This window comes from Aethalodelphis obliquidens, unplaced genomic scaffold, assembly GCF_003676395.1.
Source record: "Aethalodelphis obliquidens isolate GAN/ISIS:26980383/991018 unplaced genomic scaffold, ASM367639v1 scaffold24, whole genome shotgun sequence".
Taxonomy (NCBI): Eukaryota; Metazoa; Chordata; class Mammalia; order Artiodactyla; family Delphinidae; genus Aethalodelphis; species Aethalodelphis obliquidens.
Window position 1 is genome coordinate 8,956,400 of NW_020837968.1, and position 12,302 is coordinate 8,968,701.

General features: G+C 36.8%; 1 non-coding gene across 1 annotated transcript; it reads right to left on the reverse strand.

Moving 5' to 3' along the window:
* Window positions 1-7,433: 7,433 nt before the first annotated feature.
* On the reverse strand, window positions 7,434-7,539 carry LOC113628689 (U6 spliceosomal RNA). Its single transcript, XR_003436183.1, has one exon. It is a non-coding gene; the product is annotated as a U6 spliceosomal RNA (small nuclear RNA).
* Window positions 7,540-12,302: the final 4,763 nt, after the last annotated feature.

Here is a 12,302-nt window from a genome sequence, read left to right on the forward strand (position 1 = left end):
CATCCAAATCTGTAAAGCAGAATTAGATAAGCCCTTGGCATTGCTTTCCTGGCCCTGAGCAGCCTTTTAAAACTTCAGCCTGAGATTCCTTATAAAAATTTCTAACACAGCCAATTTAAAGGACCTATGTGATAAATTACACTTACATAAGTAAGGAAGCCAAGGTTATTGAAATCAGGCTTAATTTGCAAACAAATTAATCTTAATTTGGATATATTTGGTAAATAGGGTATTTTAGAGAGAAAACGATTGTTTCAGTGGATATCAAATACTGTTGAGTTTTGTATTTACTAAGACTCACTCCCCAGATAGCCCCTTCCTGTATAACTTTGAGTGAATAAAATGACACTCTAAGATTGTTTCTGAAGCTTATCTTTCCCATGTAAACCCTGGGGATCAAGTTATTTTTAAAACCTGGAAAGAGGGGTCCCCCAAAGGTGAATTATTGCCAAAATGGAAGGGCCCCTGTAAAGTAATTTTAGCCACCCCACCCCCTTGGTGTCAAACTGCAAGGGATATATCTACTTGGATACATTTAACCAGATTAAAAGCTTTTACCTCCAAAGACCCTGCAGGTCACAAGAGAAGAACAATACACCCGTGAGCAGTAGAAGAATCTGAGATACCTATTCAGAATACAGGTACCATCGACAGGTAAGTAAAATGATGTGGTGGGTTGGACTTCTGCCATTCTTGCTACTGTACTCTTGCTTGCATTCCACCAGTTTGCTCAGCCACTGCCACCAGGGAAGGAGCTCCTTTGTCCATGCTGGGTTTAAGGGAAACACTGTCCCACAGAAATGCTCCTCCCATTGACTTTATCCACCTTACTAGTCCCTGTAACTAGGGGACAGTGGCAAGAAAATACACTTATCAGTATTTCCAGAATTGTATCTAAAGGGAAACATTTAAAAGAATGCTGGATATGCCAGCAACACCCCCAGCTGGCTACTGGTCCTCTTGCATTTCCCCTGAACCGGCTGGGTCCAGTGATCTAAGTCAGGGACAACTGCCACCCCCTCGACCTCTGCTAGTCACACTTGAACTTTCCAGGGTGCGATTCCAATGCTTTAACGCAACTACCCCCATACAACTGGATCCGAGGTGTGGGGCACACTGTTAAATTGCACAAATAGCATTTATTTCACATGCCCTGAGAACCCCCCAAGATATAATGACACCAGATAGCCTGCCTCTTATATAGGGATAAACTGTACCTACAACCTTACCCACTGGTGCCCTGTTTCAAACTATGGCCCAGTCTCCCTGAACAACATGGAAGGGGAATGTGAGTGGTGGGAAGGAAATGTCCCATCCACCTAGTCAATCCAGTTCAACCCACCTGTGGAATTCCAGGCAAATAGTGATCTGGCCTATGGAGTGTGACCCTCTGATGGTGTCAGCAGGATCATACATGAGCATCTTGTTAAAAATGTTGTAGAGCTTTACACACTTAATTATCAGCTTAATTGGTCTACTGTTCCCTAATTGTAGTACTAACAACAGTTATATCCTTCAAGAAGTGTCCACTCTTAACAACCATGAGACAGACATTCAGGTCTGCACCCCTGAAGGGTTTATTTTCATCTTCAGACACCCAAACCATCATATGTTATGGAATTACAGGCCCTGTAAAGGCCAGGCCCTGTCCTTTTCCAGCCAAGCTATATAGCCTGGAAATGCATTGTCCATTTCATAGGAGAGCGCACTATAGGGACAATAGGGATAAGAGGTATTTTTATCTATAACAGGACCATTCCAGCAAACCACTGAACCCAGAGAGCACGAGAAATGATCCTAACAGGGGCGGGGCTGGCCACAGGACTAGCAGCTCTGGGGAGGCTTTACCTATCATAAAGCAACACCGAGAAATCTCACCAGACAGCTTGGTTATATGATGAAACAGGACAAGCCTTAACATGACTTAAGACCTCTCTTTTCCCTTTGGCTAATGTAGTTCTTGACAATCATCTAGCTCCTGATTACCTTCTGGCAGAACAAGGTGGAGTTTGTGTGATAACTAATACTTTCTGCTGCACCTGGATCAATGCGACAGGACAGGTAGAAGTTAATATTAAGGAAATACACACCCAAGCAGAATGGCTTCACAATTTTAGCAGGGGTGATATCGCTTCCACTGTCTGGTCAGCAGTAAAGGAAGCCCTAAGTTAACCTGGTTGCTTCCCTTTCTAGGCCCTTTAGTGGTATTGTTCTTCTCCTTTTGGGCCCTTGTTTGTTTAATCTTTTGGTTAAGTTTGTGTCTTCTAGGCTCCAACAGTTTCAAATAAGACTCATGGTTCAAAGAATTCAACCCATTCCAGAGGAGGTGGCCCAGGCAGCTACAGTTCCTTGGAACAGTCAGTAAGGGACGTCTACACCTCTAGGGTAGGCTAGGGTCTGCACCCCATGTCCAGCATGAAGAAATTTCAGAAGAGACCTTTGGCCCCTTAAGAAAAAGGTGTGTAGAATCCCTCAAGGGGGAATGAGACAGGCTGGGACCTGGGACCCTTTGCTGAAGTGCCTGCACCTGAACAAACATCTCCAGCAACAAAATACAGACACTATAAGGGACTAAAAATAACTGCATGCATGCACAGTTGGAGCAAATTACGAACAAGATACAAAAAGACCAAAAACCCAACTGCCACTTCTGAGGAGCTGGGAGCAAAAGCAGGGTACTGCGCATGCCCCCTGCACACAGCACCACCAAGGGAGAGGGTAGACCACCTAATGACCTCTGGACCCGCCCCCTACCCTCATCCCATATAAGGAACCAGCTGGTCCCCTTCCCCTCCGCCCCAGGGAGAGAGCAAGGGAACCTGTTGTTTGTTTTTCCTCCCTCATGCTGCAGCACGAATCCCAGTAGAGCCTTGCCTGAGTTTCTCATCTGGCCTCTTATCTGTTTCTATTAAGGATGCCAAGAACCCTGGTCAGTAACACAACCATCATTAAACATTACATTAAAAATTTAAGCTATTAAATTGCCAAATATATTGGTCAATACCGTTAATATGATTTAAGATACTCTCCAATAACATTCTAGAATTTTTCAAAAAGAATATTATCTAGTGCATTTTATCAGATAAATGCTTTAAGAACACTTAAAAATGCATTCCTTATGAAAGTAATAAAACTGGTTCTCAAATACTATTTTTTAGCAAAAGGTCTTCAAATGCAAATTGATTTCCAAATCACATTGTACTTATACAACATATACCAGTATACAAATTTAAACACTATGCATGTCTACCTTTTGGAGTACAGTGTATAAACTAAAAGGTACTTACCAGTCTCAACTGTAGGGTAATAACAATAGCATAAGAGGAATTCAAATATATACTGTAATTATAATATAGCAACACATTATAAATTTTAGTTGTGAAATTTTATAGTTTAATATGGTAAATAAAGTTTTTTTTCTAGGAACCTGATTAATACTATTGTCAATCTGGAAAAAGAAGAAAATGTAAAATAAAAGAAATGAACAAAATTTGCCTGAGAAATTGTGCCCAAAATAAAGTGGGACTTTGAGTGGTAAATAAGGAAAATTAAATATGTTACAACACTATAGAGCACAATAAATTCACTGCTTGCTCTTTTACAAGGACATTCATCAGTCACCTTTATATATAAATTGATTGTACTGTTGCACTCAGAATAGTTTAAAACTTTTGAAACCTAAATGCTAATACAATTTGGCATGCAGTATGTAAAAATACTGATATCAAATAATTGTAGAGTAACATACAAAACACCTTAGCACAGATATACAATTCCCATATGTACTGAAACATAAATCATGCATTAGTTGGCCATATTGCAAAAATCTGCACTATTACCTAAATTAAAAAATCAGGACAAGTAAATCACTACATTAACCTTTTGGAATTACAATTTAATTATTCTCCACACACCAGTTCACATTTATGCAAGTTTTTCTTCTGAATTAATAAGTCATTTCCTTTAATTGCTCAAATGGTGTTCAGAGTTCTGATTTTTATAAGCACACATTTATTTTGGGAAGTCAGATTTCTATAAAATTCTTCTTTATTAATAGCTACTAAAATTCTTCTTTATTAATAGCTATGTATCATTTGCCAAAAAATTTTAACAGAGCTAAAGAGAAATGCATTACAGTATTTTACAATTTGTCCTGGATGAAAAATGTATCTAACAGTCATGACTTGCCTATGTAATAAGAGTTACATCCTTTAGTCTTAAATTTAATTCTATTTTCATTAAATATTTGAATACAATTATTTGTAAAGCCTCCATTCTAATATTATAGCCTTACATCACATGCCAAAAGCAGCCTTTGTTTGAACTGTTTGAGTTTTGTCACTTTTTCACACTTGTCACTTTTTCACACTTAGGTTTTATAGTAATTATTTTTAAATGGATGTACCTACTAAGTTATTGTAACTTCACTGCCCTGTAAGGCTTGGTCCTCAAAAATATTTACTGTTTGATTACTGACTACCATTTATCTTTTCATTGTTTGACTCACACACCACGTACACACACACAATGATATGAGATTACGATACAACCTTCCTTGAACTGTTACAGCTGTTTCCGGTTCCCTCCACCTGTGGCATCCATCCAGATTGCAGTGGAAGGTACATTTGATGTAGTTAGACTCACCCAAGTATGAGTCCTACTCCTGTAATCACTAACGGGGGCATCTTAGGTAAATCATTATCTTCCTTGAGATTATGTTTCATTATAAGAGAGAGATTCAAATATTCCCCCCTATAGAATCATTGTAAATTTGAGCTTGAGTCATCAAAGTTACCCTTCATCTTTTAGATGCCCTCTGTGAAATGCCCAAGGCTTTCTTGTAATTTCCAAGAATTTTGGGCAGCCTTTATTACTTCTGCCTCAAAGTTCCTGGAATCTTGCCACACACAAGTTACTCTCTCTTCTTCTTCTTGCCAGATTTTAAAGTCATTCCGCCTTTTCTCATTTCCCACAAATTTCATTTGCTGAACATCTCCAATAAATTTAAAGGTAAACTTATGAAGTCTTTTGTAATTTAATCATGAACACCATATAAAACATATGTATGAGACTTCACAAAACGATGGGAGATTAGAATCTTTAGTCTTAAAAGGCCTTGAGCCCTCAAATATCTCACTTGTTTACAAGTTTTATGTTTTTCTTTGTTGTTGTTTATATGTCTGTTTTTAGTCCCTCTTTTTTCTTTCATCCTACCCAACATTTTTATTGCCAAAGGAGGGCAGCTATTTATATTTTGTTTACTTACGCATGTACATATGCATGAATTTGATTCCTTCTAGCCAGATGTAAAATAAATTTTGCAATATCCATACTGATTAAATAAGACCTAATTAAGATCCCTATGCCAATACATGACACATAATCATTAGTCAAACCAAGTTATGTCTCATCCCCTTTAACCAGAAAATAGATGAAATAATGCATTTCCTACAGGTGAACTTACCCACAGACCATACCAGTGAATATTCAAGGACTACATACCATGTGTACTCTGGGAGCTGAAGTTGCACGTAAACATAACTCTTATGAAATTACTTCAAACGGTTATGCAGTAAGTCTACTCTCTAAAATCAATGAAAATTAATTGTTAATTGGCTTGAAAGACAGATTGTAAAATAGCTTCCCATTTTCCTCATCTCCTAGTATTCATGCCCTGTGCAATCTCCTGTCTTTAAGTGTGGGTGGGAACCATGACTTGCTTCTAATCAGAGAATACGGCAAAGGTGATGAGATGTCACAGACAGAGAGATATACCATGTTCTTAGATTGGAAGAATCAATATTGTCAAAATGACTATACTACCCAAGGCAATCTACAGATTCAATGCAATCCCTATCAAATTACCAATGGCATTTTTCACAGAACTAGAACATAAAATTTTAAAATTTGTATGGAAACACTAAAGACACCGAATAGCCAAAGCAATTCTGAGAAAGAAAAACGGGAGCTGGAGTAATCAGGCTCCCTGACTTTATAATACAAAGCTACACTAATCAAAACAATACAGAAATGGTGCAAAAAGAGAAATATAGATTAAGATCATAACTCACAACTTCTGTCTTATTAGAAAACTGTCTCTGCTAACTCTCACCCTTGCTGGCATTTCAGCTGCTCTATGGAAAGGTCCAAGTGATAAGGAACTGAATGTGGCTTCCAGCCAACAGCAAGCAGGTGACTAAAGATCTCAGGATGACAGACCTTAAGGAACTGAATCTTGCCAACAGCCATATGAACTTGGAAGTGCATCCTTCCTCAACTGAACCTCAGATGACACCACTGCCCTAACCAGCATGTCCTTGATAACAGACTTGTAAGACCTTAAAACAGAAAACTCAAACTAAATCATACCTAGATTCTTGACCACTGACATTGGGAAAATAAACTTGTGCTGTTTCGAGCTGCTAAGTTAATGGTAATATCATTACACAGCAAAAATGAGATCCAGAATATTTCCACAATGTGAACAAAATAGTTTTCAAATGTTTTTGTGTAAAAAATTTTAAGCAAATACAAAAGTCAAAACAATTGTATAGCAAACACCGATATAAATAAGACAGCAATGCTCTCATCAGTGCTTATGAATAACCAAAATTATGGAGCAGAACATTAAGGCATACCTCGTTTTATTGTACTTTGCTTTACTGTGCTTCACAGATATTGCAGTTTACAAATTGAAGGTTTGCGGCAACCCTGTGTTGATTCAGTCTATCGGTGCCATTTACCCAACAGTATTTACTTACTGTCTCTGTGTCACATTTGGTAATTCTCTCAATATTTCACCCTTTCACTATTATTCTATTTGTTATGGTGATCTGTGATTAGTGATCTATGATGTACTATGAGGAACCGCTGAAGGCTCAGATGGTTAGCATTTTTTTAGCAATAAATGTTTTTTTGTGTTTTTTTTTTGTGGTACGCGGGCCTCTCACTGCTGTGGCCTCTCCCGCTGCGGAGCACAGGCTCCGGACATGCAGGCTCAGCGGCCATGGCTCACGGGCCCAGCCGCTCCGCGGCATGTGGGATCCTCCCGGACCGGGGCACAAACCCGTGTCCCCTGCATCGGCAGGCAGACTCTCAACCACTGCACCACCAGGGAAGCCCTAGCAATAAATGTTTTTTAATTAAGGTACGTACATTGGTTTTTTAGATATAATGCTATTGCATACAACAGACAACAGCATAGTGTAAACATAACTTTTATATGCACTGGGAACCAAAAAATATATATGACTGACTTTATTGCAATATTCACTTTATTACAATGGTCTGGAACTAAGCCCACAATATCTTTGAGGTATGCCTCTGTACTATAAGGAGCAAAAAAAATTAGGCAACAGAGCTAACTGAAATATGTACTTATAATTTTTAAATAATCCAGTATTTTCTAACACATCTTATCCAATTTTAATTTCCATGAAGTTTTTTCCTTAAAAGGATAGACTATTATTCTTGCACAAGGCCATGCTAATTTTCTCGGCATTGTTCCAATTTTAGTATATGTGCTGCTGAAGCAAGCACAAGGATGAGATATTATTAGTCAATGATTGAAAAAGTAACAAAAAATATTCTTAATATTTATGGGTTATATTTGACAAATACCTTAGTAGAAAAAATTAGAATTGATTCTTTGAAAAAATTAAAATTCAATTTTTTTTTCTTGAGGAAAAAATTACAACATGGATTTTATTTTGTATTTGAAGGACAGAAGCAAATTAATTACATTTACAGTTGGATGGATGCCAACGTTGTTTTTTATGAATAATTAACATTGGGAATGCTGATGATATATTGAATACCTTATTGTCATAAATGCTTTAAGAATATAAAACAGTTACAGTCATCATGTCCTTCTGATCTCTCTTCCTATATCTAATCCTTTCATTTCTTTAAGAAATCATTTTTTTTTTCAGGGCAAACAGCATGATAAAGGACACATTGCTTTGCTTTTAATAGTGTTGTAATTTTCATATATAAATGTTATAAATTTCTTACTTTAGTGTATTTACTTATGTGTATCATTTACCTTGAGTTTTGTAAAATCCACCTTCTAAATACTGTTGCATTGCAAAATTAGGTGCTGAGTGGAAAACAGATATAACAAAACTTGGTGGGGGACTTCAAATAATGGTGGAATGGTACTTTAATGATTAACACATCCTGAAAATGTCTGTTTGACTACATGGTTAAACTTGTAAAGAAGTTGTAATATATAAGGGATTTATCAAGTGGAGCTCAAATACTGGGTTGGCCAAAAAGGTCGTTCAGGTTTTTCAAAGATGTTATGGAAAAACCCGAACGAGCTTTTTGGCCAATCCAATATGAGAAAATTTGTCATCAGCATTAGCAATAACTCTAAAAGAAAAATGTCACCTGGTATTTGTTAAACAAACTAATTTAAAGCATGCCTATGAAGGCCTGAGTTAAAATTGTTAAAAACTAAAACTTTGCCCAAAGCTGGACTATATATAAGAAGTTCTGCATAAATAGCTTAAAGTTAGGGAACCAGGGGAAGGACAGAGCTGAGTTCAGCTACCAGTGACACTACGAAGCACTGGTTGAGGCTATTAGGGAACAGTTCTGGGCTCCCTGAGAGCTCATTTACCTGCAATTTATCAGCTGTGGAGACTTGAGCAGCACATAGACTGAGGCTGCAGGATGATGCTAAAATTTTCAGCATGATTGTACAACTAAGCATGATCACAGACCATGGCCTCCATGGACCCGATGCCCCTTCAGTGATATCAGGGCTATGCAGATGCCCTGAACACTTCATTTGCCTCACTCTGGGTAGAGAAGAAGAAGAGAGAAAAAATTAGTCTTAAGTTGGTTGGGTTTGACTATTAAATTTGAGTTAATTTTACCTAAAAATAATTTTAACCCCAAAGTGACAGAGCTTTAAATTTAAAGAGTCATGCTTATCAGGTAGAGTTTTGTTTCTGGTTTTTTACTCCATGAGAAGAAATGGCAGCTCCAAAGCTAAGCTAAGATCTGTTTAAAAAAAAAAAAAAAAAAAAATTTTTAAAAAAAAAAAAAAAAAAAAAGATTTTAATGCTCCACTTCTGAATTTTGACTGTGTATTTGAGCTTTGTCACATATACACTAGCATGTGTGTGTGTGTGTGTACTGTGTGAAACAAGTTTATTCCATAGTCTTAACTAACTCTTTGAGGCATAAATATAGAAGAATTTTATTTTTACCCAATACTGTGGTTTGTCATATCTTCATCTCCTGTATATAGTATTATTTGTGACAGATTTTACTAATTTCTAGTCAGTTTTGTCAATTAAACTTGGTCCGATCTATTTAAAACTTCCAATCTTATACCTGATTCTAAATATGCAGATATTCTTCTACCATCATTCTGGCTCGAGTTGCTCCCATGTTTGAAGGCAGAGAGGAGAAAGAAACCAAAGCCTAACGTGGTGATGTTAACTGCCTTATGAAGAGAAGGCTTTGCTGCCTGCTGGAAAAAGCTCTGGCGGTTTCTTCTCAAGTTAAATGTACACCTATCACTCCTTGATCTAGAAAGTTTACTCTCTGGTATTTGCACAAAAGAAATGAAAATACACACAAACACACCCAAAAAACAAACTATCGAAGAAACAAAAACACGAGATAAGAATCTTCAAATAACTCTTATGTGTTAAGTCAGACATCAGAATCAGTAAGTGACTGGTCAAGCCACTTGACTCTTTATCCTACCTTCTAATATAACTCCCTCCCAGTGCACAGGTAGATGCTTCAGAAGCTCTCATGGAGTCCCCCCAGCAGTTTCCTGAGTGAGCAAGCTTTTCAGAAGCTCTGCATTCCCATCTGTGCAGGAATCACCCATCTGATTATTCTCTTTTCCTATCGACCAGTATATGGGGAGAGGATGACTAGGGTGACGTGTGGGAAAGCAGAGCTAGTTCTGCCTCTAAGAAAGCCCTCGGGCAAGGTGCCTGGTCCCCATCTTGGGTAGCTCCAGGGCACCTCTCTTTAGACTGAGCGGCATTTGACATTTCATTCTTAATTTTTAGCCTGGCAAAATTTGGAAACACTAACATTCCCCTGAAAATCCTACTGTACACACACTCACGCATGCACTGAAGAGAAAGTCACGCAGTAGTTTTCAACCAGGGGTGATTTTGCCTTCACATGACATTTGGCAATATCTGGAGACACTTGATTTTCACAACTGAGGTGGAAGTTGCTATTGGCATCCAGTTAATGGAGAAAATAGGTGTTTCTAAACATCCTACAATGCAGCGTACCCCCATAAAGCAAATAATTATCTGGTCCAAAATGTCAAACGTGTCGAGGCTGAGAAACTTTGAGTTACAAGAAATCTCAAACTTCAGACTTTTATAAAGAAACTATAAATGCTGGAGAGGATTAAAAAATCATACCCAGAAATACGGCACCTTGTAAGGGTGAGCCTATGTGAAATAAGCACGCCGTGCGATCAAGCTGCAGATATTTACAGTGATCGTAGGCACTGTCTTCTCAACCTTCACACATCAAGTCATTTCAATAAGCCTGTACTGTTTTTGTGAGAAGTAATTACAACTAGAAATGATAGCAAAACCATATTCTCAAAGGACAGTGTTGTACGGTAACCTAATGATGCAGATAGAATATCATTTAGTATGTTTTAAAAGAATTATGAAGAACATCTCCAATGACATTATGTTGAGTCCTTTAACACGTAACACAGTATTTAAAATATTAAAGAAATATGGTACCTTTAAATGATGCAAAGATGTCTACTTATTTTCAAAATTAATTTAAACCCAGGAAATAAGTGCACTTATTTGTGCCATAACTTACATAAATTCATTTCAAAAAGATAGTTTTATAGTTTGACCAGCAATAAACAAGTTCTGGAAGAGAATATATACTCCTAATACACTCACCTCTGTCCACACCCTAGAGCTAAATATTATTCAGCAAATTTTGTATTATTGAAAAGAATGTACACAAATATAAAGTGTATATTGACAGATTTAATAAATGTCACTTAAATATACATCTATTCACTTATTTGACAAATATTTTTGGAGCTTAAAATTAAACAAGCATTGGGCTGCTTGCTGAATACACAGCAATGGACAGGAAGATAATGTCCTTGCCCATATGGAGAAACATTCTAGTGTCCACGTTAAATCGTTTATATTTAGATTCAGTGAATCCTGAGCCCAAATGAGCTAACATCATTAATTTCATCCATACCAAAACGACATGATGTATATCGACTACTAATTTAAAAGATGACTAAGCAAAATTTCAAATATATGTTTCATATTCTAAAATTATTTTTAGCTTATCTAAATTAAAACTATTTTCAGCAATTTGTGTATGTATATATTTATGATATAACTTCATGTATATATATGTATCTACATATAAACAAAATGGTGACATTTTAATAAGAGTTTCATTAATAATTTTCCAAACCTAAAAAATATATCTTGAACACGTACCTAGGAAGCAATAGATATTAAGTGAATTCAATAAAAGCATAGAAATTTCTATGGTACAGTCATTATTTGATTTCTAGCCCATATTTAAATCTAAATCCAGTCAAAGCTGTTACCATCTGTTTACCATTTGTTGGCCAATCTTAGGTGAATTGGTACTTAGTCCAGCTCATTCCTCACTAAATCAGATCATGTTAAAAAAGAATGACTGCCATTAAATTGGAACTAATTGAGACCAGCGGTGGTCTAAGTATCAGACTGAAAGATTGCTGGAGTCCATTGTTAAATTGGCATGGTGGATTACATGTCACTTTTAAGGTCTGATACCACAGAAATGTCACAGAATTTCTGCTTGGTAATTTCAATATCATTTTAGAAAATTAAAAAAAAATTTTTTTGAGAAAGAAAAATGCGTGACAAAGAGGCAGAAATATTTTAAAGTTTCACAAGACTAGTCATGAAGTGCTTGCAGCCATTTAAATATGTGCTGTTCATCCAAGATTATGAAGTTATAAGTTCATTTGAATATTTAATTCACAACTAAAAGTGACAAACAATATACTAAAATGATTTTTATATAAAAATATACAAATATATATCTATATGCATGTAGGTATCTGTGTGTATGAAACAAATCCGTGAAAGAACACTGGTACTTATTTCTCCTCATTCTCTGAGCACTATTGCAGGCTCTCAGTCAGTGAGTGGTAGCGTGGAATATTTCACTGGATAATATTGGCCAAGGAGTATTTGAACAGATACCTCCAGGCATCACAGATCTTCCCTTAGGACTGAGGACTGTGGGGAGTGCTGCTGAAAGAA